Raw genomic sequence first — 8,429 nt, 5'->3', positions numbered from 1 at the left:
GAAAGATTTAAAAGGGAACTAGGGGTAACCTTTTCATGCAGAGAGTGGTGCGTGTGGGGAATGAGCTGCCAGAGGAGGTGCTGAAGGCTGGTACAATTGCTACATTTAAAAGGTATCTGGATAGGTACGTGAAAAGGAAGGGTTTAGAGGGATATAGGCCAAATACTGGTACATGGGACTAGATTAATTTAGGATATCTGGTCGGCATGAATGAGTTAGACCAAAGAGGCTATTTCTGTGCTGTACATATCTACGACTCTATAACTGCTGCTAGATGATGTGAAAATGTATTGAGAAACTGCACAGATAGACAAACAACACATGAAAGTTAAAATCAGGGACACTGATGCAGAAACTGAGAGTCACGTATAAACCATAGTTACCCACATCACCAAAGTGCCCTCAAAGTTTTCTTCCTTCTCTCACTCCCCGGTTCTGTAGCTGGGAATTTGGGAGCATGCTTGGCCGACTGGCCCTGTAAGTTTGGCAGGGCAACCTGTGTGCACTAGTGTCTAGGTGGGCCAGACGTTCCAAAGGTCCTCTTGCCAGAGGCAAGTTGACCCACTTCAGCTTTAACATCTAAAGGTTGGATGGGGTAAGCAGGGTGGAGATGGAGAACCTCTCTGGAGGGTGCTAAGAGGAGAATTCTGAGGGGCCCTATATGTGTGATTCAACCTCTGGCTGGGACCACCTGACACTGCCTTATGAGAGGGGGGCTTAGGGTTCCCTGTCTTCCCTGTAGCCATGCCTTTGGTGGGGCAATAGAGTTGAGATGTGTAAATCTCTTCAAAAGCCCCTGATGGGTCTGTGTCCTGCTCTTCATGGTAACCATGTCCATGGATGACAGCCAGTTGGTCACAGGAATGACTCCCACTGATGAGATTTATGGATGTTGAAGGCCATTATGTCCCAGATGCCAGTTTGGTGTTGCTGTTCCTTCCCGGGTATTTGGTCTGTGATTGCCACAGGGTACCCTTTTGCCCAGGACTGAGCAGTTCTCTGAGTGCCAGAGGGCACGGGCGTTTCACCCTCGGCAGAGCTGTCACTGTGAGGTGCTCACTAAATCGTGTATCCACACTCTTTCTGTTGATGGTTCCTCCCGAGATATCTGTACCTGAGGTGGTGGTGGGGGTACAGGAGGCAGACTTGCAAATGCTTTCTCTGAGGCTTCAGCAGTCTCATCCTCAGAGGGTAGAGGGTGAGGAGATAGATGTCTTCTGGGGAAACCAAGCATTTCTCCACATGTAAGGGGAAGGCCAGTGGAACCTGAAGGTCACAAGAAAGAGACAGAGAAGGAAGGTATTGCAGCCAGTGGGTCAAGATACTGTGCAGTGATTGAAAGTGATTGTCTGGTTAAGGCGAGAGTTGCAATGGAATGAAGGAAGGTACTTACACATTTGGAGGAGCAGTCCGAGTCCTTCACCGATGAGGACCAGCATTCTCTCCTTGTAGGGAATCAGCATGTCAGGCAACCCACCACCAACACCCCCCCCCCTCCCACCACCACCATCACCACCCATATGGGTTGCTCTGACCTGTTATGGCTGTTTTCTCATGTATCAACAGAAAGGAGAGGAATAAGTGAAATAACAGAGACTTCACAGCTGTTGGTGCTGGTGCATTGGGGTTAATGTAGTGAGGTCTTTGAAAGTATTATCAAGACAGCATGTGTCAAGGTAGAGGGCAAGAGTCAATGAGGGAAGGCATTGCACATTATAGTGAGAGTGGCACAGCATGAGCCTTGGGAGAAGATGGTACAGTGGCAGGGCTAGAGTCAGTATAAGTTGGTAGAGGTCAAAGTGTGTCATTTATTCTGGCAGAGTGGAGAAAGTCATTGCTGGCTGTTTCCCTGCATCCTTGAGATACCACTGACCTGTGTGAGGACATCAGGTCAAGCCAGCAGTGTCTGGTGGCGCAGATGCCTCAGCTAGTCTTCCTAGGAGAAGACATCTTTCTTTGGAGCACCCAGTCCACCAGGACCTCCAGATATCTGTCAGAGAATCATAGTGCCATCTTTCTTTTCTCCACCATGTTCTGACTCTGTCTTTGACCAAGCAGGACAGCTTCGGAGTGCCAGTGCTCACTGGGTGTGCAGCTGTCTTTTAAAGATGGTATGAATGCTAGAGTTGCCAGTCTTTTGATGGGTATCCTCTGAGTGGCAAGTTGTTCTAGGAATGGCACACGATAAGATGAGCCAGTAAACAGACATGAGAAATGCCGCAGAGGCATGGTTTGGTCAGTCATTAATGTGCGGAGATTGGTAAGGTACTGAGAGAAAACTGAGTCAGCCTCGTGTGAAAACTTCCTCTAAAACAAACACTCCATGCAACTCAGACTCAGCCAAAAAAAAGTAAGATTCAGCCCTTTTAGTTCACAGCTCTCAGCAACATGATCAATGACCATATATCAAGGACTATTTCTGTATTTATAGAAAGCAGACACTGAACCCTAAGAAATGACAATGTACCTAAGTCTGTCATTTAAGGTGATTTAATTCAATATAATTTTATAAGGGGAAAGATGCAGTGTTCAATTGTTCAATGTTCAATTATGTGTCTGCTAACTGCTGACTATGCTGTTTATTGTGAACCAAGCCTGTGGCAAGGTTAGAGAAACTGAGAGCAGGATGAGATGGCAGACAATTGAAAACCTTTGAAATAAAGCTCATGTTCACATTCAGAACCAGAGTCATCTCTACATAACTCTCTGAAGTACAGCTAATGATTCACACAGCAGACTTTCAGGCTTTGAGGAAAAATCCTTTCTACACTCATTGACTCTTTCGTCTTCCCTGCTCCATCCACTCTCCTTCAAGAATTACAAAGCATTCAAAGGCCTCCTTACAATTAAGATCGAGACCATCCATCTAGCTACTTCTGCCACATTCCTACATGCTGTGACCTTAAATGTGTAGCATTCTCTAGTTTTTCTTCTATTCTGATTTCCATCCTAGTTGACATCATAAATGAGTCCTTCCCCTTTGGTATAGTCCCCCTTTCAAGTCTGCCATCATCAGCCCCTTCCTCTGAAAATCCACTCCTTTCTTTTGTGACTATCATCCCAACTCCAACACCATTATCTTCCCCAATGTCCTTGAGCCAAGTTCTGCATCCCAAACCTTTGACCTTTTTGTTGGAACCTTTTCCTTTAGGTTTCTGCCCCTAATAGTGCACTGTGATAACCTTAAACAAAGTCATAAATAACATTCATTGTGATGGGATAAATTTACCCATTTCCTCCTTCTGAACAGCCTGTAGCTTTTGACATAGTTGACTATGGGACCGGTTAGACCTTGGGACCGGTTCTGGGGAAGGTGGGACTATTACAAAAAGGACGGTCTACACCTGAACCAGACCGGAACCAATGTCCTTGGGGGAGTTTTTGCTACTGCTGTTGGGGAGATTTTAAACTAATGTGGCAGGGGGCTGGGAACCAGAAGAGAAAGCAAGTAGGCAGCGAGGTGGAGACTGGAGACTGTAAGAATTATGAAGATAACATTAATAAAGAGAAGAATAGGCAGAGAGCAGACGAGCGCAAAAGAACTGGTGGCCTGAAATGCATCTGCTTTAATGCAAGGAGTACAGTGTGTAAGGCAGATGAATTTAGGGCTTGGATTAGTCCCTGGGAGTATGACATTATTGCCATCACAGAGACTTGGTTGAAGGAAGGGCATGATGATTGGCAACTAAATGTTCCAGGATATAGATGTTTCAGACAGGACATGGAGGGAAGTAAAAGAAGGGGTGGAGTTGCATTGCTGGTCAGGGACGGTATCATGGCTGTGCTAAAGGAGGGCACTATGGAGGTCTTGGGTAGTGAGGCATTATGGGTGGAGCTGAGAAATAAGAAGGGTGCAGTTACATTATTGGTGCTGTATTACAGGCCTCCCAACAGTGAGCGTGAGGTAGAAGAACAAATGAGTAAACAGATTATGAATAGATGTAGAGGCATTAGGGTAGTGGTGATGGGAGATTTTGTGATGGGAGATTTTAATTTTCCCAACATTGACTGGGATACGCTTAGCGTCAGAGGTCTGGATGGAGTAGAATGTGTACGAAGCGTCCAGGAGCGTTTTCTAGAGCAGTATGTCAATAGGCCAACGAGGAAAGGGGCCATATTGGACCTGGTACTGGGGAACGAGCTAGGACAAGTGGTAGAAGTTGCGGTGGGGGATTTCTTTGGCAACAGTGACCACAATTATGTAAGCTTTAGAATACTTGTAGATAAAGAAGAGAGTGGTCCTAAGAGAAGAGTACTAAACTGGGCCAAGGCCAATTATTTCAAAATTAGGCAGGAGCTGGGAAAAATGGATTGGACACAGCTATTTGAAGGGAAGTCCACATTTGAGATGTGGGAGGCTTTCAAAGATAGGTTAACGGTAGTGCAGGATAGGCATGTCCCGTTGAAGGCAAAGGATAGGAAGGGCAAGATTTGTGAACCGTGGATGACAGGAGAAATTGTACAACTAGCCAAGTGGAAAAGGGAAGCGTACATAAGGTCCAGGCAGCTAAGAACAGAACGGGCCCTGGAAGAATATCAGAAGAGTAGGACAAGCTTTAACAAGGAATCAAGCGGGCTAAAAGGGGTCATGAAATAGCTTTAGCAAGCAGAATTAAGGAAAATCCCAAAGCATTTTATTCTTATATAAGAAGCAAGCAGATAACTAGAGAAAGGATTGGTCCACTAAAAGGAAGGCTATGTGCCGAACCTGAGAGAATGGATGATATTCTGAATGATTACTTTGCATCAGTGTACACTGAGGAGAGGAACATGATGAATGTTGAGATTAGAGATAGAATTTGATTAGTCTGGATCACGCTGGCATAAGTAGGGAAGATGTGTCGGGTATGCTAGAGGTTATTAAGGTGGACAAATCCCCAGGACCGAATGGGATCTATCCCAGGTTGCTGAGGGAGGCGAGAGAGGAAATAGCTGGGGCCCTGACAGATATCTTTGTGGCATCCTTAAATACAGGTGAGGGTGCCAGAGGACTGGAAGGTTGCTCATGTTGTCCCCCTGTACAAGAAGGGTAGTAGGGATATTCCGGGTGACTACAGACCAGTGAGCCTGATGTCGGTCGTAGGGAAGTTGCTGGAGAGGGTACTGAGGGATAGGATCTATTTATATTTGGAAAAGAATGAGCTTGTCAGTGATAGGCAACATGGTTTTGTGCGGAGGAGATCGTGCCTTACCAACTTAATAGAATTCTTCGAGGAAGTGACCAAGTTGTTAGATGAAGGAAGGGCTGTTGATGTCATATACATGGACTTTAGTAAGGCATTTGATAAGGTTCCCCATTGTAGACTAATGGAGAAAGTGAAGTCACATGGTGTACAGGGTGTTCTAGCTAGGTGGAGGGTGGATAAAGAACTGGTTGAGCAACAGGAGACAGAGAGTAGTAGTTGAAGTGAGTTTCTCGAAACAGAGAAAGGTGACCAGTGGTGTTCCACAGGGGTCAGTGTTGGGGCCAATGTTGTTTGTAATGTACATAAATGATCTAGAAGAGGGCGCTGTTGGTATGATCAGTAAGTTTGCAGATGACACAAAGATTGATGGAGTAGCAGAAAGCATAAGGGACTGTCAGAGAATACAGGAGGATAGACTGGAGAGTTGGGCAGAACAGTGGCAGATGGCTTTCAATCCAGATAAACGTGAGGTGATGCATTTAGGCAAGTCTAATTCTAGACCGAATTATACAATGAATGGAAGAGCCTTGGTAAATGTTGATGAGCAGAGAGATCTGGGAGTTCAGGTCCATTGTACCCTGAAGGTTGCTGCACAGGTGGATAGAGTGGTCAGGAAGGCATATAGTATGCTTGCCTTTATTGGACAGGGTATTGAGTATAAGAGCTGACAGGTCACGTTAAAATTGTTCAAGACATTGGTTCGGTCGCATTTAGAATATTATGTACAGTTCTGGTCGCCACATTACCAAAAGGATGTGGACGCTTTGGAGGGAGTGCAGAGAAGGTTTACAAGGATGTTGCCTGGTATGGAAGGTGCTCGCTGGTATGAAGAGAGGTTGAATAGGTTAGGTTTATTTTCACTAGAAAAAAGGAGATTGAGGGGGGACCTGATTGAGGTTTACAAAATCATGAAGAGTATGGACAGGGTGGATAGAGACAAGCTTTTTCCCAGGGTGAAGGATTCAATAACGAGAGGTCATGCTTTCAAGGTGAGAGGTGCAAAGTTTAAGGGGATACACGCAGCAAGTACTTCACACAGAGGGAGGAGGGTGTTTGGAACGCGTTGCCAGCAGAGTTGGTAGAGGCAGGCATGGTAGATTCATTTAAGATGTGTCTGGACAGATGCATGAGTAGGTGGGGAGCAGAGGGATACAAATGCTTAGGAATTGACCGCCAAGTTTAGACAGTACATTTGGATTGGCTCAGGCTTGGAAGGCCAAAGGGCCTGTTCCTGGGCTGTAAATTTTCTTTATTCTTGTAAATCATCTTCTTCCTGATCAGAATTGGGTAGATTGTGTGCTGTAACTAGTATCAACAGGAACCAGGTCTGGCTGCAGGGTTTCCCAGAGGGTTAGCTCCACTTACTTTCTGTTTGCTTCATTTCAAGTGATCCTCAAGGTTTCATAAAACAGCCTGGGCTCATGTAGCTCAGCTCCCCCCAGTCGTAGTGAAAGAATGTTGATATGGTCTACACAGAATCATTACATTCAATCAAGGAAGAAATATCCACAATGAAAATAATCTACAACCAGCCTCACAGATATTTCATTGCACATCAGGGAAACAATACATTTGGAGCAAAATTCAAAAAGTACATCCCTCATTTGGCAATTATTTAAAGAAAATATAATATACAGTATTAAAATTGCTGTTTCCAAAAAAACTGGTCTCTCATTTTCTGATTTTTTTTCATATCCTTTGCTGCTTTCTCAGCTTTGCTTTGTGGCTGTGTTAGGTCCTGAGCTGAATTCCAGTATTTCACTAGTGTCTGGGGTTTATCCTAGGCTCCACTTTACGTCTGTCTTTCAATGGGATTACATCCCATCAGAGCTCGCTCACGTGTTCCCACTTGTCATCATTCACTTAATTGCTGTGTTCATGGACTCTGCTCTTGCCTCATCTTTCCAAACTCCTGTCACTCTTGAATTGGTTTGACTGACCCATTAATGCCTGTTGCTGCTTATGTATTTAATGTATTTATGTCATAGAGTCATAGAGATGTACAGCATGGAATCAGACCCTTCGGTCCAACCCGTCCATGCTGACCAGATATCCCAATCCAATCTAGTCCCACCTGCCAGCACCCGGCCCATATCCCTCCAAACCCTTCCTATTCATATACCCACCCAAATGCCTCTTAAATGTTGCAATTGTATCAGTCTCCACCACTTCCTCTGGCAGCTCATTCCATGTGAAAAAGCTGCTCCTTAGGTCTCTTTTATATCTTTTCCTTCTGGCCCTAAACCTATGCCCTCTAGTTCTGGACTCCCTGACCCCAGGGAAAAGACTTTGCCTATTTACCCTATCCATGTCCCTCATAATTTTGTAAACCTCGATAAGGTCACCCCTCAGTACTCCAAAAGAGATTCCAATGATCCAAAAATGTGAATCCTTCTCCCATACACCAGCTCCTCAGCCATGCATTCATCTACTCTATCCTCCTATTCCTGCCCTCACTAGCTCGTAGCACCGGGAGTAATCCAGATATTACTCTCGAGGACCTCCTTTTTAAATTTCTGCCTAACTCCCTATATTCTCCCTTCAGAATCTCAACCTTTTCCCTTCCTATATCGTTAGTTCCAATGTGAACAATGACCTCTTGCTGGCCCCTGTCCCCCGTGAGAACATTCTGCACCCTCTCAGAGACATCCTTGATCCTGGCACCAGGGAAGCAACACACCATTCTGCTTTTTTGCTGCTGGCCACAGAAACATCTGTCTGTACCTCGAACTACAGAATCCCCTAACACAATTGATCTCTTGGAACCCGACATACCCTTCGTTGCATTAGAGCCAGTCTCAATACCAGAAACTTGGCTGTTCGAGCTACGTTCCCCTGAGAATCCATCACCCCCTACATTTTCCAAAACAGCATACCTATTGAAATGGATATATCCACAAAAGACTCCTGCATTAGCTGCCTATCTCTCTTATCTTTCCTGGAGTTAACCCATCTATGTGACTGTATCTGAAACTTTCCCCCCTTCCTATAACTGCCATCTATCACATACTGTTGCTGTTGCAAATTCCTCATCGCTTCTAACTGTCTCTCCAGCCGATCCATTTGATCTGATAAGATTCACAGCCAACAGCATTTATGGCAGATATAATCCGCAGTAACCCTTAAACTCTCTTTAAACTCCCACATCTGACAAGTACATATCACTCTATTAAAGGCCATTTTTGCTCCTTCATAATCTACAGACCCAGAAATTAACACCATCTTATTCCTCTTCAAACACTG

This window comes from Chiloscyllium plagiosum, chromosome 2 (assembly GCF_004010195.1).
Source record: "Chiloscyllium plagiosum isolate BGI_BamShark_2017 chromosome 2, ASM401019v2, whole genome shotgun sequence".
Taxonomy (NCBI): domain Eukaryota; kingdom Metazoa; phylum Chordata; class Chondrichthyes; order Orectolobiformes; family Hemiscylliidae; genus Chiloscyllium; species Chiloscyllium plagiosum.
Note: the sequence above shows the minus strand (reverse complement) of the source record.